This window comes from Oryctolagus cuniculus, chromosome X, assembly GCF_051225735.1.
Source record: "Oryctolagus cuniculus isolate XC-2025 breed Fujian yellow rabbit chromosome X, ASM5122573v1, whole genome shotgun sequence".
Classification (NCBI taxonomy): Eukaryota; Metazoa; Chordata; class Mammalia; order Lagomorpha; family Leporidae; genus Oryctolagus; species Oryctolagus cuniculus.
Window position 1 is genome coordinate 127,353,815 of NC_142888.1, and position 27,903 is coordinate 127,381,717.

Below are 27,903 nucleotides of genomic sequence, written 5' to 3' on the forward strand. Positions count from 1 at the left end.
AGCTGAAAATCCAACCCAGATATTCCAATATGGTATGTGGATGTCTTCACTGCTAGACTAAATGTGTGCTCCAGAACAATGACTCGTTTTGACAGGAATGGAGATATATTGCGGAAATGACCTCAGCAACACAAGAATGTTTCAGTTAATTGAATAGGATTGCATAGAACATTGAAACAAATCAAGGGATGCATTTTATAGCAAAGGAGGTGCTGAAGAGGGTGCTACTGGTCATAGAAAATCTACAATCATCTGGAAGCTGTCAGCCTGACAGAGTTACAGTAAAGCCTGTTGAAGGCATAGTGGACATGACAGCTCAAAAACTGTCCCTTGAGCTATACTGAAGGATTCAGTCTATACTATAAATTGACCCAACACTTGCATAGTATTGTGTTCCAAGAGGGTAGAATAAATTGGATCTGGAATCAAGAGATAAAGGCAGAAGTAGAGAAATGTGCTCCCTACCTTTACAAATCTGAACTCTGTGGCCTTAAAAGTCATGATTTCCAAAGTGGAAACATTTCCACTAGGAAAACAGTAAGAGTCTCATTAAACTGTAAACTACAACTATTGCCTAGATATCCCATGCTTCTTGTACTATGGAACCAGTATGCAAAAAAGACACCATCCTGGCAGAGGTAATTGGTCATAATCATCAAGAGTGGGGAGGAGTGCAATCATACAATATGAGGAGTCCTTACAAAGCTCATGGAAAATGCATACTATGAAAAATTTATACATGTATTTCAAACATTTTATACCAAAATAAGCTTATCTTTTAATTTCATTTCCATAGAACTTTTCAAAGTAGGGCTGTAGACCTAGAGAATAATATGCATGGAACTTAGATGACCCAGTTTATTGCCCAACCTTGATGATAAATAGATAAGAATGGCATGTACAGCTAAAAAAAGAATTGTGATCAGGGGATTCAGACACTTCAGAGATAAGGATCACCATTATGCCACCAGGCAGGCCATCAAAACCACTGGAGGCACTAACTGAGGACAAAAGGGGTCTAGAAAGGAAACAAGATGAGAGAAACATGGAGTATCATCTGGGGCCTCAAGACAGGCTGCAAAAATGGGGGCTATAATTTAACTCATTAACATTCCTCTTATAAGTCTTTTCCTAGGAAAAACAGCCCAACGGAGGTCTTTTGTTAAAGATTTATTTTATCCCAAAGAAATTGTTAGTTTAATGAGTTCAAATTTCATAAGTACAACGTTAGGAATATAGTGATTCTTCCTATCATACCTGCCTTCCCACCACCACTCCCACCCCACATCCTCTTCTCTCTGTCATTCCCAATCCCATTCTCCATTAAGAAAAAAAAACTGTTCCACAACAGTCAAGACAAGGGCTGTTTAAGTCATTGCTTCTCAAAAGTGTCAATTTCATTTTTACAGATTTCCTTTTAGGTGCTCTATTAGTTATCACAGATCAGGGAGAACATGTGCATTTGTCCCATTGGGACTGGTTTATTTAACTAAGTATGAATGATTGAAAAGCCAGCTGAAAACATATTAGAGGTCTGTCTGTTACTTCTATGGGCTCCTCATTTTTTTAGAAGAATTTTTATTTTTCATCTACTTGAAAGGCAGGAAGCAACAGCCAAGACTAGTCCAGCATCCCAGAACTCCATCCAGGTCTACTATGTGGGTGGCAGGGGTTCAAGCACTTGATATATCATCTTCTTCCTTCAGGATGCATTAGCAGGAAGATAAATTGGAAGCTGAGTAACCAGGACTCAAAGAGGATGTGGGCATTCCAAAGTATAGGCTTAACCTGCTATACCACAATGACTGTCCCAGGTTCCTGAACATTTACTTGTCTAGGGGCACTTTGATGTGTGGTGGAGAAAGGGAAGCACAAGCCAAATTCAATGACAGAATTACTGTTTCCTCCACTTCCACTGGCACCATGAACAGAAAGAAGTCATTTTATAATTAAAATTTGGTCTTGTTGAGTTGGGGAATGTATCCAAATCCCTCAAAGAGTGTGAAATACAGAGCAGTCTTCATGCTTGTCATTAGTTATTAGCCGTATTCTCCATCCTAGGAGACTGACTTCTAGGACTTTCAGATCCAGGTCTCCTGATTATGGCTAATGGGATGGCCATTCCATTGGTAAGAACAATATCGGAATTTTGATGACAAGGCTGGGGAGAGATATGTAGATGAATATTCCAGAATGGACATACAAATAGTGAGTATATATGCCTCCCATATAAGTGCTTGCCAAAGAGTTTTTTTTTTCGATTCCAGAGGAGGTCCCCAATTATTTGATGGATAAAAGAAAACATTCTATTTATGTCAAGCAACCTCTTTCTCCAACTACTTCAGTGCTTGCTCAATGGCAGGGATGGAGGACATGCCAGGGCTTGATAACATGGCCTCCCCTCACTAAAGTTGATTTGGCTACTGTCACCACTGAATGCCAAACCTGTCAACAGTAGAGGCCAATGCTGAGCCCCCAGTATGGTACCATTCCCTGAAGATTATATACTAACACCAAGTACCAAGTGGCAGGTTTATTCTATACCATAATGAAGGAAGCAGAAATTTGTGTATGGCAAGAGATAATCTTCTGGAGTCCTCCAAGATGGCGGAACAGGGAGAGAGCCCACTGATAGTCCGGAAAAAGATATTTTAACAAAAGTGGAGATACTGTAGTTTCAGGGAAAAGTTAGGGAAAAATCTGCAGAAGAAACTATTCCAGAACAAGTGGGACAAGGTGGACCTACATGGAGGACACAGGCACCCATGGCTCAGGACCCCAGCCACCAAGTCTATGCACCAGCGCTGGAAAGGGAGGTAAGGGGAAACTGCAGTAGCCCGAGACACTGGCAGGGAAGTGGCAGGAAGAGCCTAGAGGGAACAAGGCTTGAAGCCCCTTGGGGGAAAGTTCACCAGGCTAACTAGAGGAGAGGAAAAACAAACAAACAAACAAACAAATAAATAAATAAAAGGGACCGGTATGGACACGATTCTCTCTCTCCACTCACCTTACAAAGGCAAGCAAACAAAGAGCAGGCGCCATTTTGGACATATGTAAAAGCTGCGTCCGCCATCAGCCAAGCAGGAAAACCTGACTCTGGTGGGGAGAAATAACAGGAGGTTAGGACTTAGTGAATGTGTGGAACTAATGAACTGAGACTGTGGGAAAAAAAGACCTAGCATGTGTGAGAGGACTCATGGAGTACCAGAGAAGTGAGTACTCTCTGGAGATGCCACAATCTTGGTAACCTTGGCAACCTGGTGGGGGAGTATAGGGGAATTTGAGCTTACACTGAAGACTGCACAGATCCTTTGTGTGGTCCTAGGGACAGAGAAGACAAATATTATACCCAGAGAGGCCAGAGCTTAGAGCTCAGTACTGCCTTCAACTCTGCTCAGCTGTGCGGATTTACTTCCCTTCTGAATAAAGAGAAAGAGAGAGAGAGATTTACCATGCCTGACCTGGGTGTGTCACCTTTGGTACACCCTTAACCCTGAAGAACCAAACAGAGGTCTCTGGCCACGCCCATCACAAGCCTCTAAGGATCCATCAAAAGCAGACAGTCCACTTAATCTAGGGACATAGTATACCAAGAAAACCCACCACAGCGAGGGAAAAAAAAAAAAAGAATATCTCCACAATGCCAAGCAACAAACCCAGAAACCAAGGAAACAAGAACAAGGAAGACATTATGATGCTCCCAAATGAACTAGACACCCCAATTCAAGATTATGAAGATGAGGAGATAGAAGAAATGCAATATATGGATTTCAAAAAATTTATGATAAGAACATATAGAAGTTCTCAAAAACAAATTCTTGAACTACAGAAATCCTTACTGCACAGGATAGAAAATCTCTCTCATGAAAATGAAATCTTAAGGAGGAATCAAAATGAAATGAAGAAACTAGTAGAACATGAAATTGTGATAGTGAAGAGAAATCATAATGAATTGAAGAATTCAATGGATCAAATGATAAACACATTAGAGAGCCTTAAAAACAGAAGGAGTGAAGCAGAAGAGAGAATATCGGACTTAGAAGACAGAACACAGGAAAGTATACAGTCAAATCAAAGAAAATAAGAGGAAATTATAAATCTAAAAAATATTGTTGGGAATCTACAGGATACTATTAAAAAAAAAACAACATTCAGATTCTAGGAGTTCCTGAAGTCATGGAGAGAGAGAAAGGATAAGAAGGTATTTTTAGTGAGATATTAGCAGAAAACATCCCGGGTTTGGAGAAGGGTAGAGATATCCTAATACAGGAAGCTCATAGAACCCCTAGTAAACATGACCAAAAGAGATCCTCACCAAGACACGTTGTAATCAAACTCACCACATTGAAACATAAAGAAAAGATTCTAAAATGTGCAAGAGAGAAACGTCAGATTACTCTCAGAGGATCTCCAATTAGACTCACAGCACAATTCTCCTCCAAAACACTACAGCTTAGGAGGGAATGGCGAGATATAGCCCAGTTACTAGGAGATAAAACTGCCAGCCCAGAATATTATATCCTGCAAAGCTCTCATTTGTGAATGAAGGTGAAATAAAGACCTTTCATAGCAAACAGAAATTGAAAGAATTTGTCACCACTCATCCAGCCTTGCAAAAGATGCTTAAAGATGTGTTACACACAGAAACACAGCCATCAGTATGAAAGAAGGTAAAGGAAGAAAACCTCCTAGTAAAAGGTCACAGGAAGTTCAAAGCATATATTAGAAAATATCTTTGGGAAAATGGTAAGGCAAAATTACTACTTATCAATAGTCACATTGAAAGTTAATGGCATCAACTCTCCAGTTAAAAGACACAGACTGGATGAATGCATTAAGGAACAAAACCCATCTATTTGCTGCTTACAAGAAACACATCTTTCCAACAAAGATGCATACAGAATGAAAGTGAATGGTTGGAAAAAGTTATTACATGCCAACAGAAGCAAACAAAAAAAAGCTGGCATAGCCATCTTAATATCAGACAAAATAAACTTTAACACAAAAACTGTTAAGAGAGACAAAGAGGGGTACTATATAATGATTAAGGGATCAATTCAACAGGAAGATGTAGCTATTATAAATGTATGTGCACCTAATTACAGGGTACCGGCTTCTTTAAAAGATTTGTTAAGGGACTTAAAGGGAGACTTAGATTCCAATACAATAGTACAGGGGGAATTCAATACTCCACTCTCAGAAATAGACAGACCAACAGGACAGAAGATCAACAAGGAAACAGCAGATTTAAATGACACTATTGCCCAAATGGATCTAACAGATATCTACAGAACTTTCAATCCTACATCTAAAGCCTTTACATTCTTCTCAGCAGTACATGGAACCTACTCTAGGATAGATCACATACTATGCCAGAAAGCAAGTCTCAGCAAATTCAAAAGAATTAGAATCATACCATGCATCTTCTCAGACCACAGTGGAATGAAGCTAGAAACTAGCAACTCAGGAATCACTAGAGCATATGCAAACACATGCAGACTGAAGAATACACTCCTGAAAGAACCCTGGGTCATAGAGGAAATCAAAAGAGAAAACAAAAACTTTATGGAAGTAAATGAGGATAACAGCACAACATACCAAAACTTATGGGGTACAGCAAAAGAAGTGTTAAGAGGAAATTTTATAGCAATGGGTGCCTACATCAAGAAATTCGAAAGGCACCAAATAAATGAGCTTTCAATGCATCTCAAGGATCTAGAAAAACTGCAGCAAACCAGACCCAAATCTAGTAGGAGAAGAGAACTAATTAAAATCAGAGAAGAAATCAACAGGATTGAATCCAAATATCAGCCAAACGAAGAACTGGTTTTTTGAAAAAATAAACAAACTTGACATGCCACTGGCCCAACTAACTAAAAAAAGAAAACACCCAAATCAATAAAATCAGAGATGAAAAAGGAAATGTAACAACAGACACCACAGAAATGAAAAGAATCATCAGAAATTACTACAAGGACTTGTATGCCAGCAAACAGGGAAACCTATCAGAAATGGATAGATTCCTGGAGACATGCAACCTACCTAAATTAAACCATGAAGATAGAAAATCTAAACAGACCCATAACTGGGACAGAAACTGAAACAGTAATAAAGGCCCTCCGAACAAAGAAAAGCCCAGGACCAGACGGATTCACTGCTGAATTCTACCAGACATTTGAAGAATTAACTCCAATTCTTCTCAAACTATTCAGAAAACTTGAAAGAGAGAGAACCCTCCCAAATTCTTTCTATGAAGCCAGCATCACCTTAATCCCTAAGCCAGAAATGATGCAGCATTGAAAGAAAATTACAGACCAATATCCCTGATGAACATAGACGCAAAACTCCTCAATAAAATTCTGGCCCATAGAATGCAACAACACATCAGAGATCATCAACCCAGACCAAGTGGGATTTATCTCTGGTCTGCAGGGATGGTTCAATGTTCGCAAATCAATCAATGTGTACACGACATTAACAAAATGCAGAAGAAAAACCATATGATTATCTCAATAGATGTAGAGAAAGCATTCGATAAAATACAACACCCTTTCATGATGAAAACTCTAAGCACATTGTGTGTAGAAGGAACATTCCTCAATACAATCAAAGCAATTTATGAAAAATACATGTCCAGCAACCTATAAAATGGGGAAAAGGTGGAAGCACTTCCTCTGAGATCTGGTATCAGACAGGGATGCCCACTCTCACCATTGCTATTGAATATATACTAGAAGTTTTAGCCACAGCCATTAGGAGAGAAAAGAAATTAAAGGGATACAAATTGGGAAAGAAGTCAAACTATCCCTCTTTGCAGATTATATGATTCTTTATTTAGGGGATCCAAAGAACTCTACTAAGAGACTATTGGAACTCATAGAACAGTTTGGCAAAATAGCAGGATATAAAATGAATGCACAAAAATCAACAGCCTTTGTATACGCAGGCAATGCCATGGCTGAGATAGAACTTCTAAGATCAATCTCATTAAAAAGGCACAAAAACAAACAAATATCTTGGAATAAACTTAACCAAGGACATTAAAGATCTCTACAATTAGAATTACAAAATCTTAAAGAAAGAAATAAAAGAGGCTACCAAAAATCTTCCTTGCTCATGGATTGCAAGAATCAATATCATCAAAATGTCCATTCTCCCAAAAGCAATTTATAAATTCAATGCAATACCAATAAAATACAAAAGATATTCTTTTCAGATCTGGAAAAAATAATGCTGAAATTCATATGGAGACACAGGAGACCTGCAATAGCTAAAGAAATCTTGTACAACAAATCCAACCCTGAGGGATCACTATACCACCTTTCAGGACATACTACAGGGCAGTTGTAATCAAAACAGCATGGTACTGGTACAGAAACAGATGCATAGACCAATGGAACAGAATAGAAACACCAGACATCAATCCAAATATCTACAGCCAACTTATATTTGATCAAGGATCTAAAACCAATTCCTGGAGTAAGGACAGTCTATTCAACAAACGGTGCTGGGAAAACTGGATTTCCATGTGCAGAATCATGAAGCAAGACCCCTACCTTACACCTTACACAAAAATCCACTCAACATGGATTAAAGATCTAAATCTACAACCCAACACCATCAAATTATTAGAGAACATTGGAGAAACCCTGCAAGATATAGGCACCGACAAAGACTTTTGGAAAGGACCGTGGAGGCATAGCCAATCAAAGCCAAAATTAACAATTGGGATTACATCAAATTGAGAAGTTTCTGTACTACAAAAGAAACAGTCAGGAAAGTGAAGAGGCAACTGACAGAATGGGAAAAAATATTTGCAAACTATGCAACAGATAAAGGTTTAACAACCAGAATCTACAAAGAGATCATGAAACTCCACAACAACAAAACAAACATCCCACTTAAGAGATGGGACAAGAACATCAACAGACATATTTCAAAAGAGGAAATCCAAATGGCCAACAGACACATGAAAAAATGTTCAGGATCACTAGCAATCAGGGAAATGCAAATCAAACCACAATGAGGTTTCACCTCACCCCGGTTAGAATGGCTCACATGCAGAAATCTACCAACAACAGATGCTGGCGAGGGTGTGGGGAAAAAAGCACACTAACCCACTGTTGGTGGGAATGCAAACCAGTAAAGCCACAATGGAAGTCAGTCTGGAGATTCCTCAGAAACCTGAAAGTAGCCCTAGCACATGACCCAGGCATCCCACTCTTTGGAATTTACCCAAAGGAAATTAAATTCGCAAACAAAAAGCTGTCTGCACATTAATGTTTATTGCAGCTCAATTCACAATATCTAAGACCTGGAATCAACCCAAATTCCCATCAACAGTGGACTGGATAAAGAAATTTTGGGACATGTACTCTATAAATACTGTGCAGCAGTAAAAAACAATGAAATCCGGTTATTTAAAACAAAATGGAGGAATCTGGAACACATCATGCTGAGTGAATTAAACCAGTCCCAAAGGGACAAATATCATATGTTCTCCCTGATGGCTGACAACTGACTAAGCACCAAAAAGCAAACCTGTTGAAGTGAAATGGACACTATGAGAAACAGTGACTTGATCAGCCCTTTTCCTGACTGTTGACGAACAACTTATACTTTCTCACTTTTAGTATGTTTCTGTCCCACTTAATACTATTGGTTGAACTCTAATTAACACACGAATATTCCTAGGTGTTTAAATTTAACTGAAAAGTGTTCTCTGTTAAATATAAGAGTAGGAATAAGAGAGGGAGGAGATATACAATTTGGGGCATACTCAATCTGACTGGCCCCAATTGGTAGAGTTAGACACGTGCCAGGGTATTCCAATTCAATCCCATCAAGGTGGCATGTACCAATGCCATCTCACTAGTCCAATTGATCAATTTCAGTTCACAACTGATCACACTGATAGGTCTGAGAGTCAAAGGGATCACATAAACAAGACTAGTGTCTGCGAATACTAAGTGACAGAATAAAAAAGGGAGAGAACGATCCAACATGGGAAGCGGGATACACAGCAGACTCATAGAATGGCAGATGTCCTAAACAGCACTCTGCACTCTGGCCTCGGAATCAGCCCTTAAGGCATTCGGATCTAGCTTAAGAGCCCAGGAGAGTATTTTAGGCATGGAAAGCCAAGACACTCTGGCAAAAAAAAAAAAAAAAAAAAAAAAAAAAAAAAAAAAAACAAGTAAATGAAAGATCTCTGCAAGTGAGATCCCAGTGGAAAGACAGTGGAAAGAATGGGCCATCAAAGAACAAGGTACCTTTCTCTGAAGGGAGGAGAGAACTTCCACTTTGACTATGACCCTATCTAAATAAGATCAAAGTCGGCAAACTCAAAAGGCTTCCATAACCTTGGCAACTTATGACAAGAGCCTAGGGTGATTACTGACACCATAAACAGGAGTGTCGATTTGCTACGTCAACAACAGGAGTCACTGTGTACTTATTCCTCATGTAGGATCTCTGTCCTTAAGGTGTTGTACAATGTGAATTAATGCCATAACTAGTACTCAAACAGTATTTTACACTTTGTGTTTCGGTGTGGGTACAAACTGTTGAAATCTTTACTTAATTTATACTAAATTGATCTTCTATATAGAAAGAGAATCGAAAATGAATCTTGATGCTAATGGAATGGGAGAGGAAGCGGGAGACGGGAGGGTTGCGGGTGGGAGGGAAGTTATTGGGGAGGGGATGCCATTGTAATCCATAAACTGTACTTTGGAAATTTATATTTATTAAATGAAAATTTTTTAAAAAGAGATATTCTTCTGGACAGTGATTTGTTTTCAAATCTTCATTTCTTCCAACTCCAACATGCATGGAACATTTTACACTTCACTTTGTTATCTCCTACAAAATTATTTTCTTTGACTCACTTTGCAGAAATAAGAAATGAAGCAATGGGATTTTGCCCATGGAACTCACTAGTGTTAACCTGTATCCCACTGCACAGAGGCAACTGATTTAGTATGAGTTGGATCAGACTACTGAAGACAGTTATGGTGGCAGCTGGCAGACAACACTTTGAAGCTGAGGCACTGATCTATAGGGCACAGTATATATGCCTTAAAACAGTAGCCGACCTATAAATCAATCCCCACCCATTCCCCACAACCCCAGCCAGAATGCACAGTTCTGAGAATGAAAGGGTAAAAATAGATATTAGCTCAATCAATATGAACAATACATAATTATATTTCCTGTCTCTAAAACCCTCAGCTTAGCAGGTTTTGATGTGCTACTACCCAGGGGAAAAATGTTTCCACCAGAGAATAGAGTCATCATGGTTCTGTTTGTCAAGTGCTCAGTAGAGCTAGGTGAGAGCAGGGCTGTCAGGTGTTAGTGTCATCAATTAAAACTACAAGTCACAAATGAAATGATTAAGCCTCTAATCATTTACTGAAGCAGTATAAACAAGAGTGAAACTAGAGGAAGTGTCAAGTCCCTGTTTCATTCTCCCCCACATTCATCCCCAGAATAGCACTTAGATCAAGGGCCATGAAAATCAGCATAGATGTGGTCATATTGATGTGGGCAATTAATTTATTAATTTTTAGTCCAGTTTCTTGTCTCCTGCAGAGACAGAAATACTAAACAGAGACTGGGATTATGTGCAAAGAGAAGCAGAGTATATTTGGCAGTGGGAGAATAAATGTCTGGGTTTCCCTACACAGCAAAATATACAATATGAGTAGGCCAAAGACTTGCCCATAAATTAGGGAGAAAAGAAAAACTAAAGATGGTACCTGTTATTTGGAAAGTCTGTCCAAGTATAGGAGTGCAGAAGAATGGAAAATTTCCATCTGAGTGCCAAAGACCAGAGAAGTACCTGTAAGGGAGATCCAAGGTAGAAAGAGAGCACTCTCTTGCCTTCTACCTCCTTTTATCTCCTGTGTTTCTTGGTTCTAGACGCAACAGGGAAGGGGGGCACTTTGCCTGACAAGTAGAAGTATATATGGGGTGGAGTGGCAGCTTGTGACTTCCTGCTCCATAGACCTAACTAGCTGCCTGTCTATCCCACATCAACCTCACTATTGAGGGCTACCCGAACAACAGGCTTGACTATTTAATGAATCCTGGGATTGGGCAGTGGGAATGAAAGTGGAAGGATTAAAGCTGAAATGTACTAGGTACTGAATGAGAATCGAGAATAATGTCTTCAAGGTTTTTCCCCTCCTTCACCATGAAAAGGTTCCAGCAGAGGTGGCTGAGATGCAAGCCTCGGATGAGGACACCCAGGAATGAAGGTGTCCAAACTTAGAATGCAAATATGCAAAGAGCATAAAGAGCTGTCCATAGGGGCCTAAAGCCTTGGTTCTACCTCCCTTCCTGTACACCAAATGTGGTGTGGAGGGGGAAGATTTCCCCATGAGGCCTGTCAAATAAAAACTTTGTAATTTCCAATGATCAGGCCTGAAAAATCATACATAACTTTTGAATCAGGAGTTGATGAATAAGAAGTTGAAATTGCCTGCTGATCACTTTTTGTTCCTCAATATTCTGCGCTAAGAAGCTGAGAAGGAGATAACTACAGTTTGTGAGGTTATTGGTCTGATTGCTGAGAGGAAATTGAGTTCCTGATACACAGTGGTGGCCAGGACCACTGGATGTGGACCCAGATGAGTCCCTGAAGTCTTCCTAGTATTCACATTGCCAATAACGATAGTTAATTTAAGACCAGGCAACCTAATAAAACATTAGCCAGTAATCACTTAGATCCTGTGGGAATGAAGTTTTGGGTCATGATGCCAGACAGAAAACCTTGAGAATAACAGATGGTAGAGAGAACATGCAATGAGTGATTAAAGAAGAAATATATGATTGATCAATATATTCCTGACGATCAAGTACACAAAAAGGTATTGTAGCAGCAATGTTTGTCTGTGTGTCATATTAATCATCTTCTCTTCCTTCTGCTGTTACATGAAGATTATCAAGTCCTCTTGATATGTCTAACTTTAAAAAGTAGGTTATAAATGAGAGTATGATTGAAATGTCATGAACTTGTAGTGATACATTGGCTGTTTGGACTTTGTGCTAGGGATGGGAGTTTATTCACATAGGCAAGGATGAGAATAAATGTTGCAATGTGGTCTGTAGTGCTTATTTCCCATTTCCCCACACTCATATCCATTATTCACCTGTTGCTTCTCTGTATATCATAAGGCTAACCTTGATGAACAACATCACCTGAGCTCCCTTGCCTCTAACTTCTGCTCAAATTTGGCCAATTCAAGGAAACAGTGAGAGATGGAGGGTAAGAGGATAAATATTGGGATATTGATTCCCTTGCATCACCTGCTGCAGTGCCTTAAATTGTCAGGGTCTGTTACCCTTTGTAGCCCAAGAGGGAAGCTTTTAAGCTCCATGGCCCCAATTGTCACTGGGATGTGTTAACAATGTTCTTTCCCATTTTCTTCAGGACTTAGGGATGGTAGCAACTTCCTACTATTGTTAGTTTTTTTTTAAAAAAATTTATTTATGTAAAAGAGTTACAGAAAGACATACACACACACACAAACACACACAGGCAATGAGAGAGAGAGATCTACCAACCACTGATTCACTCTCCAGATAGCCACAATGGCCAGGGCTTGGCCAGGCCAAAGCCAGGAACCAAGAGCTTCATCCAGGTCTCCCAGGTGGGTGGCAGGGGTCCAAGTACTTGGGCTGTCATTCGCTGCTTTCCTAAGCACATTAGCAGGGAGCTGAATGGGAAGTGAAGCATACAGTATGTGAACCAGAACAATAGGCAATGCTGGTGTTGCAGGAAGTGGCTTAAGTGCTATGCCACAATGCTTACCCCTCTTGCTAGCTTTTGAGTGCCCTGCTACATAGGTAATCAGTGTGCCAATTCCCTCAGGTCTGCCCATACTTCTGTAAATGATCCTTTCATTAAATTATTTTCAGTTAAACCCATTTAAATATGCCCTCTTTGCTCTGCAATGCTAGCAAATATACCTGGTGATGAGGATCTCCGTGGCATGAAATTTTATGAAGGGACATGTTTATAGAAACTCTATGTTGATGAAAGTAAAGTTGGGGATGAGTAGCTGTTGAGAGAATAGGGGTTAAAATCTTCCACAAAATTTCTTTTCTAAATGTCAAAATGGATGCCAATGCTTATTTTTTTCTAGAAAGCTATAAACCAGTTATGAATAGGGATTAGAAATCCTAGAATTCCAGTCTTACAAGTTCCGTCCTTGTCCATGAGTGGGAAGGTTGGAGTAACCAAATCCATCAGAGGTAGATTATGCTAGATAAACCTTCTACATTGTTTCACTTAATCCACATAATCATTTTACATGATAATTTCTGGCTCTTACATAATAATCTCCTTTCAACCCCAGTATCCAACCTCATTTGAAGCTTCAATCCACTTTGCCTTTGGACTCATTATTTTCTAAAATTGATCCAAATAGTTTTATTGGTATAATTGCTGCCCCTGTTACTAAATTATATGCAGAAGTTTAATCAATATATTTCTTTTATTTTTTTATTTATTTATTTTTTTGACAGGCAGAGTGGACAGTGAGAAAGAGAGACAGAGAGAAAGGTCTTCCTTTTGCCGTTGGTTCACCCTCCAATGGCCGCCGCGGCCGGCGTGCTGCGGCCGGCGCACCTCGCTGATCCAATGGCAGGAGCCAGGAGCCAGGTGCTTCTCCTGGTCTCCCATGGGGTGCAGGGCCCAAGCACCTGGGCCATCCTCCACTGCACTCCCTGGCCACAGCAGAGAGCTGGCCTGGAAGAGGGGCAACCGGGACAGAATCCGGCTCCCCAACTGGGACTAGAACCTGGTGTGCCGGCGCCGCTAGGCGGAGGATTAGCCTAGTGAGCCGCGGCGCCGGCCTAATCAATATATTTCTAATGGAAACTTCAAGTACTCTGAGATTATGAATAGTTCACTGGGTTCAAATTTCACAAACAATGCTATATCCTGGTGCCCATTTCCCCCATAAACCAGTTATATAATTTTGGGAACATTTTTAACCTTTACCAGCTTTCTGTTGACTTATAGATTACTACAGACTAATCGGTATGTATGCTTATGGACTAAAATTCAAAATGCTAAATGCACCTTCAGTGTCCTTCATAGGGAGTATAGCTGCCACTTACTGATAAGACACATATTATTTCAAATAGTTATCAAATAAAATACTTCATTAAGCACATATTATATGCCTGGTACCATGCAACAGAAGTTATGCACAAATCTATCAAGAAGGGAACAAAATAACAAAATGTGAACGCATTTAAAAATTCCTTTCAATGATTATTTTGAAGCAATATCCTGATTCTTAGCCATGGTCTGCCTCATGGGGATTGTTGGTCTCACTTTTACACCGAAAAGGGCTAACTACAAGTTCTAAGTTTATCACAGAGGCCAACTATTCTCAGGTAACTGTACCTAAAATACAACCCTCCAACATGAACTATTAAGATTCAAAGGTCCAGGAGATCTGAGATACACATGTAGGTGCCCATTTCATGCCACATACATCCTACTACTCAGGAATGATTATTATGACTAAACTTTACTGGTCACTTATCATGGTTAGATAGTTTGCTAGACAAACTTTACATATTATTTAACTTAATCATATAATCATCTTATATGATAGATTCTGCTTGCTGCGTTCTAGATAAGACTTAGTTTAAACAACTCACCCAAAGACACAAAGCTAGTACATCATAGGATTAGGATTTGGAAATATTTCGGTCTGACTCTAAAAGTTGCCATGAACACTTCAGTATACTTCATTTAGCAGATGTAGGTATGCTCCATACCATATGAAACTCACCCTTCACTGCTAAGTGGAGCAGAGGATCAATGGTCCAAAAGAAGCCAATCTGTAGGCTGGCCAATGTGCAATACCATCCCCTAAGCCTGAAGCACTAAATATTCTTTGAATAAACAAATGAATGACCAGTTGCTTACAAGTTGTTTGCATGAAGACTCTTTCCAACAGGATAATGGTGATTAAACTAACATGTTGATCTGTCTAATGACTATTTGAATTTGAAAAACATGGTTGATTTGCTTAGTGGGAAAAGAAAAAAAAGACACATGAAAAACTCCCTTGGAAGAGAGTTCAGGGGTCTTTTGGATAAGCTCTATTTGTTTTGACAGGTAGCCCTCCTACAAAGATTGTAATATGACTTCATGCTAACTCTCTCATACATGACTCATGTGAAATTCACACAGCCTTCACTGCAATTAACCATAGAAAATTTGGCCAAAATGTAATCTTTCATTGGTCCCACTATCAAAACAACTAGCTATTTCAACTTTTACCCTATAGATTCTTCAGAAATAAGAAAAACATAAGGTTACTGTTCCCCCTAAAACTTCCTGTGAAAAATTATTAAGTTCTTCAACTGACTAAAGCCTCATGTCTCTTAAAATCTACTCCTTGGAAGACAGAATTGTATGAAAAGCACAGCTCTCTGCAAAGAAATCCTCTTTCATGATCACTATCTCCCTAACTTACTCTCCCTTTCATGTGGATAAGACATTTAAGAGCCCTACAACTGCTTTTACACTCCATTCCATATATCCTGCATATAATCTCAAGCATTCACATTATTAGAAATATAATATTGATTTTCTCAATTCCTTAAGCAAAATCTCTATTTTAATATGTTGTTCCAGTATAGCTATCCTTAACTCTTCACTGTACCAACTAAAAAAGCAGAGCTTTTTAACATTTGCTGACAATAATTTCTTTCAACACATTCAGCCACTCTCAAAAAACGAGAACGTATTCAGTAAACAATACAATTTCCAAAATACGACCAGGGTATCAGGCCTGAGAAAAATTGATAAAAACAACCCACATCACATTTGAAAACTTGGAAGCAAAACTTCTCTTTTTCTAGAAAAACATTGAACTCCCAATAGCACAAAAGAGGCACAGATTTCTGGAAGATGAGAATGAATGTCAAAATTTGAGATGGATCATAAACATGTTGGTGATGAAAATAAAGATTTAAAGGTAACTTGAGCTGGAGATGCTTGAGAGAAGTCCAGTGGAAATTTGTCAAAGCATATTGTAGCTTGACATGGTGGGGAATATTTATAACACTTTACAAAATAGTGTGATAGGTTCAAATTTTCCTCAAAAAAAGGTAAAATCCAAGAATTTCTTTGCACAATAATAGAGAAAAATGTAAGATTCTTGTATTGTTAGTGTATTGGGTAAAGAAGTTAATTAATGGTATATTTTAATATACCTAGCACTCATGATAAAATTTATTCATTGACCACAAAATGATTGAAATAGCGTTACATTCAAAGAAGCAACGTGGAATTCAAAGAAAATACTCATTAGTCCAAAGAAGGCAAAAAGAAAAATGAGACACAGGAGAGATGAAAAAATCAAAAGTATAAAATAACATGTCAGGAGACTCTCCAGATATATCAGTAAACACAAGTATAAATGGGATGGACACTCCAATTAGATTACCAGAGTCAATCTTTAAAAAAAATCCAGCTGTATGATGTTCCAATGACAAATAAAACACAGCACAAAAAAGTGAAATAAAAAGATGGATAAAATTTTATGTAAATATTAACAAAAAGAAAATTGCACTATTAATATCAGCAATACAAGTATAAAGCAAAAAATATTGTTAGAGATGAAAAATTACTACCCATGCAGAAAGACTCAGTATACCAAGAATATGTAAAAATGTACATTTCTATGCACAGAATAATATAGACTTAAAATAAAGAAAAAAGTAACTTACAATGAGATATAGAAAACTCATCATTAAAAGTGGAATATTTTAATACATTTATATAATTATAACTGTTTGATATGTTCAGTTTAGTAGAATCAGAGAATAAATTTTAAAAAAGAACTTATAATTGTAGATATGAATACCAGCATTTATGACAATCAACATGCTTGATTAGATTAACAGTAAATTTAACATTACAGAAGGAAAACTTTGTGTACTTGAAGACATAATAATAGATCTGTATAGAATGAGACACTGAGTCCAGCATATAAATGTATAAGTTAACCATGATAATTTCTGTTTCTTTATTCTCTCTCTGCATTTATGATTATTCATGAACTTTTATTCATTCTTAGAATTTCTACCTCTCTACTTGCATCGTCCATCCAGTCTTCTAAGCTGTCTACTTTTTCCATTAGAGTCCTTAGTATAGTACAGTTGATTTAAATTCTTGGTATGGGGGTTGGCATTGTGGTGTAGCAGGTAAAGCCGCCACCTGCAGTGCCCGCATCCCACATGGCCACCAGTTCAAATCCTGGCTGCTCCACTTTTAATCCAGCTCCCCGCTATGGCCTGGAAAGCAGTGGAAGATGGCCCAAGTGCTTGGGCCCCTGCACCCATGTGGGAGACCCAGAAGAAGCTCCTGGCTTCAGCACTTGGGGAGTGAACCAGCAGATTTCTCTATCTCTCTCTCTTTCTGCCTCTGCCTCTCTGTAACTCTGCCTTTCAAATAAATATTTTTAAAAATCTTTGTCTGATTATTCCAAAATCCCTGAAATATATGAGGCCTGGTCTGATGACTGTTTTGTCCCTTTGTTTTTAAAAGACTTATTTTTTATTATTTTTATTTATGAGGCAGGAAGACTGAGGGCTGGGGTGGGAAGTGCACAGGAAGGGTTAGGGAAGCAGGGTTCACTCTTGAAATGCCCACAACAGCTAGGCCTGGGACAGGCTAAAGGTAGGAGCCTGAAAATCCAGGTCTCTCATACGGGTGGCAGGGACCCAAGTACATGAATCATCACCTGCTGCCTCCCAGGTGTGCATTAGCAGAAAAGTGGCATCAGGTGTAGAACCAGGACTCAAACCCAGGCACCCAACATAGGATGCAAGCATCCCAAAGGGTGTCTCAAGCTCTATGCTAAATGCCTGCTCCTATTTTGTAGATTGGAAGAAAAAAATCCAAATTCAAAATTACCTCTAGGAAGTAGAAAACTACAAAAAATACATAACAGACACAAAAAAGACCAAATAGGCCTTCTTAAATTGAAGTGAAATAAGCAATTTAAATGCAAATCCAGGGGAGATCCAAGATGGCTGAAATGGCTGAATAGTGAGAAGACACACTGATCTCAGCTGCACAGGATACAAGAAAAACAAAGGAAGAAGCACTTTTTCCAAAGGATTGACTAACAAATTGTCAAGAGAAGTGACAGAACAGAACAGAGATCTGTGGGGAAGAGGGAAGACAGGTGAGGGAAGAGGACAGACATGCTATTCAGGCTGGCAACACATTACAGCCAGCTGCTAGCTGGGAGTCAAGGTAGGAAGAAGTGCCGCATACCTTGCCATGGGGAGTTTTAGCTGAGGGAGAATTCCACAGTCCCTGACTAACTTCAGCCTGGGGAACTGACTGGGATCTGATAGACTGCTTGGCTCTGAGAAGGGAAGCCACATTGCCTTCTTCCTCTCCCCCACAACTACAGAGCACTGGACTCCGTGGCATAGAGTTGTGCAGCTGATCTCTGTTCTGCTGTTATCAGAAGCAACCAGAGCCAGAGTTAGGACAGCTTGCAGGGTAGAGAGCAGACCACTGCATACTGCAACTCTGGGAGTTTTGGGAATAAGTTTCAGAGCTGTTGCTCACTCATTCTACATGATCCAAAGTGTTTTCCCTCAGATCTTGGGACTAGCATCAGCACCAACCCATAAAAAGTTCAGATCTGAGGCCGGCGCCGCGGCTCACTAGGCTAAATCCTCCGCCTTGTGGCGCCAGCACACCAGGTTCTAGTCCCGGTCGGGCGCCAGATTCTGTCCCAGTTGCTCCTCTTCCAGGCCAGCTCTCTGCTGTGGCCAGGGAGTGCAGTGGAGGATGGCCCAAGTACTTGGGCCCTGCACCCCATGGGAGACCAGGATAAGTACCTGGCTCCTGCCATCGGATCAGCGTGGTGCGCCGGCCATGGTGGCCATTGGAGGGTGAGCCAACGGCAAAGGAAGACCTTTCTCTCTGTCTCTCTCTCTCACTGTCCACTCTGCCTGTCCAAAAATAAAAATAAAAATAAAAATAAAAAAAAGTTCAGATCTGAGCAGAGGAAGTTCCCTCCACACCTCCTAGCACAAGGTGCTCAGAGCCCAGAGCAAAAACTCCAGCAATACACTTATATGCTTTTTGAGAACTGGGGAATGTTTTATCTGTGTTTTGCATAACTGGGACTGTTGATGTTGGTGTTATAATCTTTGGAGTAATTTGAACTCACTTGCAGTATCTGGAGTGCACTATGTACATAATTCTGCTTCAGACAGGTGGCTACCACTATTTCCAACACCTGGCTCCCACCCTGGGAGATCTGGGCAATGACCCACTGTACCCAGCAACAACCGGAACTGTAACAATCACTTGCAATACTTGAAGTTCACTATCAGCATCACTCTGCTTCAGACAGATGGCTACCACTATCTGTAACACCTGGCTCTCATCCTGGGAAATCTGGATAATGACTCTACTGAACCCAGCAAAACCAGAACTGTAACAATCAGTAATAATTTGCTAAAAGCTATTGGAATCTACCCTCTGGGTTCTAGAGAAGAACCTACCTGCATTCCACCTCTCGAGACCCATACTTGCCAGTGCAGAATCTCCTGTATACATTATAGTCACCCTGTAGGACAAAGCAGGGTTCAGTTCACATCCCTCATTCCTGGGCCTGGGCTCTTGTTGTTATAAGCCCCAGCACCAGTTGCACTCTTCCAGCAGAACCTATAGCAGTGCGCATCCACATTACCCAATCTTGAGCCACAACTTTTGGCACCACAAGCCCCAGCATCACTCAGGCTGGACAGTGGAACAAAGGGACAACTCCCTTTGTGTCTCTTAGCACCAATAACAAGGCCCTGGCTGCCACAATATCTAGTATAACTGGCACCAGATTCTCCGGGGACTGAAGATACACACCCTAGGAAGCTCACATTCACCTCAAAGCCACCTCTCTACCCACTATCAACTACAGCAGACTAGACAACAGTGTTACTTATAGACACAGCTGACATTTAGTAACACAAAAGAAATCACACAGCTGCTACACTTCTGGGTTCATCTAGAACCAAAGTCAAAGCAACAAGCCAAGTGATAGCCTGCATTTGATCTAAACCCTAAACTATTTTCCAATAAAACCTATTCTAGAATTAAAGGAGACTATCTCACAAGATGCACAGACATCAGTGTAGGGACACAGAAAACACGAAGAAGCGAGGTAGCATTACATCTTCAAAGGATCCTATTAGTTTTCTAGAAATAGGTCTTGATCATCAGGAAATCTATGAATGCCAGGAACAGAATTCACAATAATGGTTGTGAGGAAACTCAATGTGATGCAAGAGAATACTGATAGCTTTTAAAAAAAATGAAGAGACCAATGTGTGACATGAGCAAAAAATTCAGTAAGGAGATAGAAATGTTTAAAAAGAACCAAGTAGAAATTTTGGAGATGAAAATTTAAATCCGTGAAATATAAATAAGTATCAGAGCAGAAATAAATGAAACTGATATTAAAAAATATACAAAAGATCAACAAAACAAAAAGCTGGGTTTTTTAGAAAATAAAAAAATAGACAAACCTTTAGCCAGACTTACAGAAAAAAAGATAAAACAAATAAATTAAATTAGAGAGGAGAATGGAGACCTTACAACAGGCACCACAGAAATAAAAAGGATTATAAGAAACTACTATGAAAAATTATATGCTAACAAACTGGAAAACCTCAAGTAAATGGGTGAATTCCTGGATATCTGTAGCTTATAAAGATTAAATCAAGAAGATACAGAATATCTAGAAAGATCTGTAACAAGCAATGCAATTGAAGCAGTAATTAAAAGCTGCACTTCAGAAATTTATATTCATTAAATAAAAGTTTAAAAAAGTGTTCTGTCAAGGAAAATTCAAGAAGACTAATGGAACTACTACTGAATTCCACAAACCATTTAAAGAGGAACTAACTCCAATACTTTTTAAACTATTTTGAAATATTGGACAAGATGAACTCTCCCAAACTCTTGTTATGAGGCCAGCATCACTCTGATAGCAAAACCAAACAAAGAAACAACACAAAAACTACAGATCTATCTACTTGCTGAAAATAGAAGCCAAATTATCAACAAAATAGTAGCAAATGAATCCAAAGCCACACTAAAAATATTGTACATCATGATCAAGTGGGATTTATCCCAGAGATACAAAGGTGGTACAATACTCAGAAATCAATAAATGTCATAAATCACAACAGAATGAAAAACAAAAGCCATATGATCATCTCAATATATGTGAAGAATGCATTTGATAAGATTCAAAATACCTTCATGATAAAAAACCTTCCACATATTAGGTACAAAAGGAACATACCTCGAAATTAAAAAAGCTATATTGGACAAACCAATAGCTAATATCATATTCAATGCAGAAAAGCTGAAAACATTTCCCCTAAGATCTAGAACAAGGCAAGGATGCCTGCTTTCATCACTCTTATTCAATATAGTACTGGAAGTATTATCCAGAGTGATTATGGAGAAAAAAGAAATAAAAGGCATCAAAATAGGAGAGAAGGAAGTAAAAATATCCATGTTTGCAGATGACATGATGTTGTACATGGAAAAACTTAAACACCCCACCAAAAGGCTGTAAGAACTGGTAAACCTATTCAGTAAAGTTAAAAACTAAACTTACAAAAACAATCGCTTTTTTTAATATACTAAATGATAACTCAGGAAAAGAGAAATCTCATTCACAATAGCCACAAAAAATCAAATATTTAGGAATAAATTTAACCAAAATGATTAAAAGATCTTTATAATGAAAAGTATAAAACATTGATGAAAAAATCAAGGACACAATAAATGGAAAGATATTCTTTGCTCATGGGTTGGAAGAATTAATATCATTAAAATGTCTATGCTACTTAAAGAAATCTATAGATTCAGTGCAATCCCTAGCAAAATAGCAATGATATTCTTCACAGAATTAGAAAAAACAATCCTGAAATTCATATGGAATCACAAAAGATCCAGAATAGCCAAAGTGATTCTGAGCAAAAGCCAGTCAAGCTGGAGGAATCACAATATCTGACTTGAAAGAATACTACAATGCTCTACAAAGCTATGTTATTGAAGCTAACATGATACTAGCATAAAAAACAGGGACACAGATCAATGGAACAGAATAGAGAGACCCCAAGTTAATTCACATACATACAGCAAACTGATTTTTGAAAAAGGTGCCCAAACCATACATGGGAGAAAAGATAACTTCTTCAATAAATTATGCTGGCAAAACAGGATGTTTATATGTAGAAGAATGAAATTGGATCCCTACCTCTCACCATATAGAAAAATCAACTCAAAGTAGATCAAAGACCTAAATTTAAGACCTGAGACTATGAAGTTATTAGGAGAGAATATAGGGTAAACAATTCAAGACATCAGTGTAAGTGTTGACTTCTTGAATAAGATTGCTAAATTAAGGGCAACAAAATAAAACTGAACAAATGGGAATATACCAAACACAGAAGATTCTATACAGCAAAGGAAATGATCAATAGAGTGAAAAGACATCCAACAGAATGGGAAAATATTCTCAAGTTACCTATCTGGTAAAAGATTAATATCCAGAATATGTCAGCAACTCAAAATACTCATCAACAAAATACAATCCATTCAGTTAAGAAATGGGCAGTTCTTAGAAGAAATACAAATGGTCAACAAATATATGAAAAAAATTTTCAATATCACTATCCATCAGGGAATTTCAAATCAAAACCACAATGAGCTATCATCTCACAATGAGATGTCATCATAATAGCCTGTCAGAATGGCTGTTATCCAAAAGCCAACAAGTAAGAAATGCTAGCAAGGATGTAGAGAAAGGGGAACTCTTATACACTGTTGGTATGAACATAAATCAGTGCAGCCACTGTGGAAAATAGTATGGACATTTCTTTTAAAAACTAAAAATAGACTTGCCATATGATCTAATAATCCCACTACTGAGTATATACCCAAAAGACATAAGTACATTTTGTCAAAGGTATACCTTCATCACCACATTTATAGCACACTCTTGACAATAGCCAAAATATGGAATCAACCAAGGTATCCATCACCAAATGAATGAATAAAGAATATTATTCAGCTATAAAAAGAATGAAATTCTACCATTTGCATCAAAATGGATGCAGTGGAAGACATCATATTAAGTGAAATAAACTGGACACAGGAAGACAAATACTGCTTATTCTCCCTTGTATGTGAGATCTAAAATTTAAAAAGAAAAAAGTATAAAAAAAAGAGAAAAACCTGTGTGTATCAGTATTTCTACAAATATAGTTTTGCCAAACTTTGTTTTATATCTTTTACAAACCGGAGTTTAAGTATAATTTACTACTAGAGGTTTAATGATCTGTGATTATTTTAAAATTTACCATATAGAATGAAATGAACTTCTTTTCATTTGATTTTTGCTGGTAGTCCCTGCCTATATTCCTGCTGAACTAGATCTTTTTATTGTTTAGTTGCTGAACTCTTTATTTAGCACAGCATTATAAGCCATTGCGTATTATGTAAATTAAAAATACGCTATCTCAAAAATTTAAAAAGGAAGGAAGGTAGGAAAGCAGGCAGGCAGAAAGGAAGGGGGATGGAGGAGAAGAGAGAAAGGGAAGTATCATTATATTTTAGAATTATATCTATGAACTACATGGAATCTAACTCTTTGTATTAATATCACATTAACATGAGAATTGATGAAAAAGGCAAAATTCATTGGACATTGCCCACAAATTGGAAAAAATGTTAACAATACAGTTGATAAGTCATAGTGAAGGGTACGAATGATTTCTACTAATATTGCAACTTTTCTGTAAGTTTGAATTTTTGAAAGTTTGCTTAACACTTTTTTATTTATTCTTTCAGTTTTTATTTAATAAATATACATTTCCAAAGTACAACTTTTGGATTATAGCAGCTTTTCCCCAGATAACGTACCACCCACCTGCAATCATCCCATTTCCCACTCCCTTTCCCATTCCATTCTTCATCAAGATTCATTTCAATTATCTTTATACACAGAAGATCAACTTAGTACATACAAAGTAAAGATTTCAACAGACTGCACCCACACGGACACACAAAGTATAGAGTACTGTTTGAGTAGTAGTTTTACTGTTAATCCACATAGCATAACACATTAAGGACAGAGATCCTACATGGGGTGTAGGTGCACAGTGACTCCCGTTGCTGATTTAACAATTGACACTCTTATTTATGACGTCAGCAATCACCCAAGGCTCTTGTCACAAGCAGACAAGTCTATGGAAGCCTCTTGAGCTCACAAACTCTGATCTTATTTAGAGAAGGCCATATTCAAAGTGGAAGTTCTCTCCTCCCTTCAGAGAAAGGTACCTCCTTCTTTGATGGCCCATTCTTTCCGCTAGGATCTCACACACAGAGATAATTCATTTAGGCCTTTTTTTTTTTTTTGCCACAATGTCTTGGCTTTCCATGCATGCAAAACTCTCATGGGCTTTTTAGCCAAATTTGAATGCCTTAAGAGCTGATTCTGAGGCCAGAGTGCTGTTTAGGGCATATGCCATTCTATGAGTCTGCTGTGTATCCCGCTTCCCATGAAGGAATATTCTCTTTTAAATTCTATCAATTACTATTAGCAGACACTGGTCTTATTTATGTAATCCTTTGACACTTAATCCTATCATTATGATCAATTATGAACTTAAACTGATCACTTTAACACGTAAGATGGCATTGGTACATGCCACCTTGATGGGATTGAATCAGAATCCCCTGGCATGTTTCTAGCTCTATCATTAGGGGTAAGTCCAAGTGAGTATGTGCCGAACTGTACAACTCCTCCCTCTTTTATTGCCACTCTTATATTTAACAGGGATCACTTTTCAGTTAAATTTAAACACCTAAGAATAATTGTGTGTTAAAGAGTTCAACCAATGGTATTAAGAAGGACAAAAAAATATACTAAAAGGAATAAAATAGTAAGTTGTTCCTCGACAGTCAGAACAAGGGCTGATCAAGTCATTGTTTCTCATAATGTCTGTTTCACTTCAACAGGTTTCCTTTTTGGGGCTCGGTTAGTTGTTACAGATCAGGAAGAACATATGATATTTGTCCCTTTGGGACTGGCTTATTTCACTCAGCATGATGTGTTCCAGATTCCTCCATTTTGTTGTAAATAACCGGATTTCATTGTTTTTTACTGCTGTATAGTATTCTATAGAGTACATGTCCCATAATTTCTTTATCCAGTCTACTGTTGATGGGCATTTGGGTTGGTTCCAGGTCTTAGCTATTGTGAATTGAGCTGCAATAAACATTGAGGTCTAGACAGCTTTTTTATTTGCCAACTCAATTTCCTTTGGGTAAATTCCAAGGAGTGGGATGGCTGGGTTGTATGGTACATTTATATCCAGGTTTCTGAGGAATCTCCAAACTGACTTCCATAGTGGCTTTACCAGTTTGCATTCCTACCAACAGTGGATTAGTGTCTCTTTTTCCCCACATCCTAACACTTAATAATTGTACATATTTATGGGCACAGTGTGACTTTTTAAAAAAGCGAATCCTTTATAAATCCAATAATCATTAAAATAAAATAAAAGAAATACATGTCCAAGTAGCTTATGGATCACATAAGAAATAATAATGGAAATTACAACATTCTGCATCTAAATATCTCAAGATAAAGTAGTAGCTAGATGAAAACTTAGAGGTTAAATTTACTACAGTAAATATTCATCTTAAGAAATTAGGGAAAATAAACCCAAAGAGAGGAGGAAATATAAAAGAAAAGCTTAAAGTAATGAAATAGAAAACCTATATTTTATGAGACAGTAATCAAAGTTCAAATTGTTCTTTGAAAAAATAATATATCAACTTCTGATGATATTGATGAACAGGAAACCAAGACACTCTGGCAAAAAAAAAAAAAAACCCTAAATGAAAGATCTCTGTGAGTGAGATCCCAGTGGAAAGAACAGGTCTTCAAAGAAGGAGGTACCTTTCTCTGAAGGGAGGAGAGAACCTCCACTTTGACTATGACCTTGTCTAAACAAGATAAGAGTCGGTGAACTCAAAAGGCTTCCATAGCCTTGGAAACTCATGACTGGTGCATAGGGAGATTACTGATGCCATAAACAGGAGTGTCAATTTGTAAAGTCAACAACAGGAGTCACTGTGCACTTACTCCTCATGTAGGATCTCTGTCCTTAATGTGCTGTACATTGATTGAGACTTAATGCTATAATGAGTACTCAAACAGTATATTTCGCTTTGTGTTTCTATGGGGGTCCAAGCTGTTGAAATCTTTACATAATGTATACTAAACTGATCTTCTGTAAAAAAAAAAAAGAAAGAAATTATCAATTCCCAACTTGACTCTCACTGGGATTAAACATGACAATAGGTCTGATCTGATTTCATCAGCATTTAAAAAATCATCTATTATTTTTCACTTTATGTTTGTGTGGGAGCAAACTGTTGAAATCTTTACTTAATGTATGCTAAACTGATCTTCTGTATATAAAGAGAATCGAAAATGAATCCTCATGTGAATGGAAGGGGAGAGGGAGTGGGAAAGGGGAGGGGTGCGGGTGGGAGAGACGATATGGGGGGAAGCCATTGTAATCCATAAGCCGTACTTTGGAAATTTATATTCATTAAATAAAAGTAAAACAAAACAAAAAAAAGAATCCATAGAAAAGTAGTAGAAGATGGCCCAAGTCCTTGGGCCCCTGCACCCTCGTGGGAGACCTGGAAGAAGCTCCTGTCTCCTGGCTTTGGATAGGCACAGCTCCAGCCATTGCAACCATTTGGGGAGTGAACCAGCAGATGGAAGACCTCTCCCTCTCTCTCTGCCTCTCCTTCTCTCTCTATGTAACTCTGACTTTCAAATAAATAAATAAATATTTTTAAAAAAGAATCCATAGAAGCGTCATTTAAGGGAGAAATTTTCTCATTCAGTTTTGTCTTTTTTTGTGTGTGTGTGTGCTTCAAATATGATGCTGGCAACATATTCTGTTGCTCCATAATATCAACAGCTTCTGATTTCCTAATTTGCGAGTTAGTCATCAGTTACTTCCGTCAGTATCACAGAACAGCCATAGTTTGGAAATTTCATTGTTTACTGAGTCAATGATCATTTCCTGTGATTGTCTGAAAGTGATGTGTGAACAACAGTGACAGTATCTTCCAAAATTCCTACATCTTTAGTAAGCAGTTAAGAAAAATTAAGATGTGAAGTGATTGTAAAACATGACTGAAAATTCTCTGACACTCTTCCCATTGAAAGATAGGATCCATGCCCCCTCTTTTTGAATTTGGGTGGGCTGCGACTTCTTTGACAACTAGAGTATGGCAGAAATAACACTGACTTCCAAGAATAGGTAATAAAAGGCTAGACAGATTCTGCCTAGCTTTCCTGAAACATCTGCTCTCTTTGAAAGCTTTATCTCAGGATGCTCCGTCTCAGAAAACAGCTGTCATATTGCAAGAGGCTCAGTTCATACTGATAGGCCACATGTGGGTGCTCTGGTCAACAGTCACAGCTGAGCCCACCCTTCAAGACATCACAGACTAGGTGTCAGTTATATGAGTGTAGGTAATTCTAGTCCCCAGCCATTCAAGTTACCTTAGCCATATGTCTTCTCAGCTGAGGCCACAGAATACATGGAACAATCCCCACTGCCCTGTTCAAATCTTTGAACCACAAATCCTTGAGCATAATGAATGGTTGTCATTTTATGACATTAAATTGCAGAGTAAATCATTATGTGAAAGTAACTGGGAAAGGATGATAAAAGAAAAATGTGACTGAAGCACTGAAAAGTGACAAAATCATGATATGCAATTTTAAA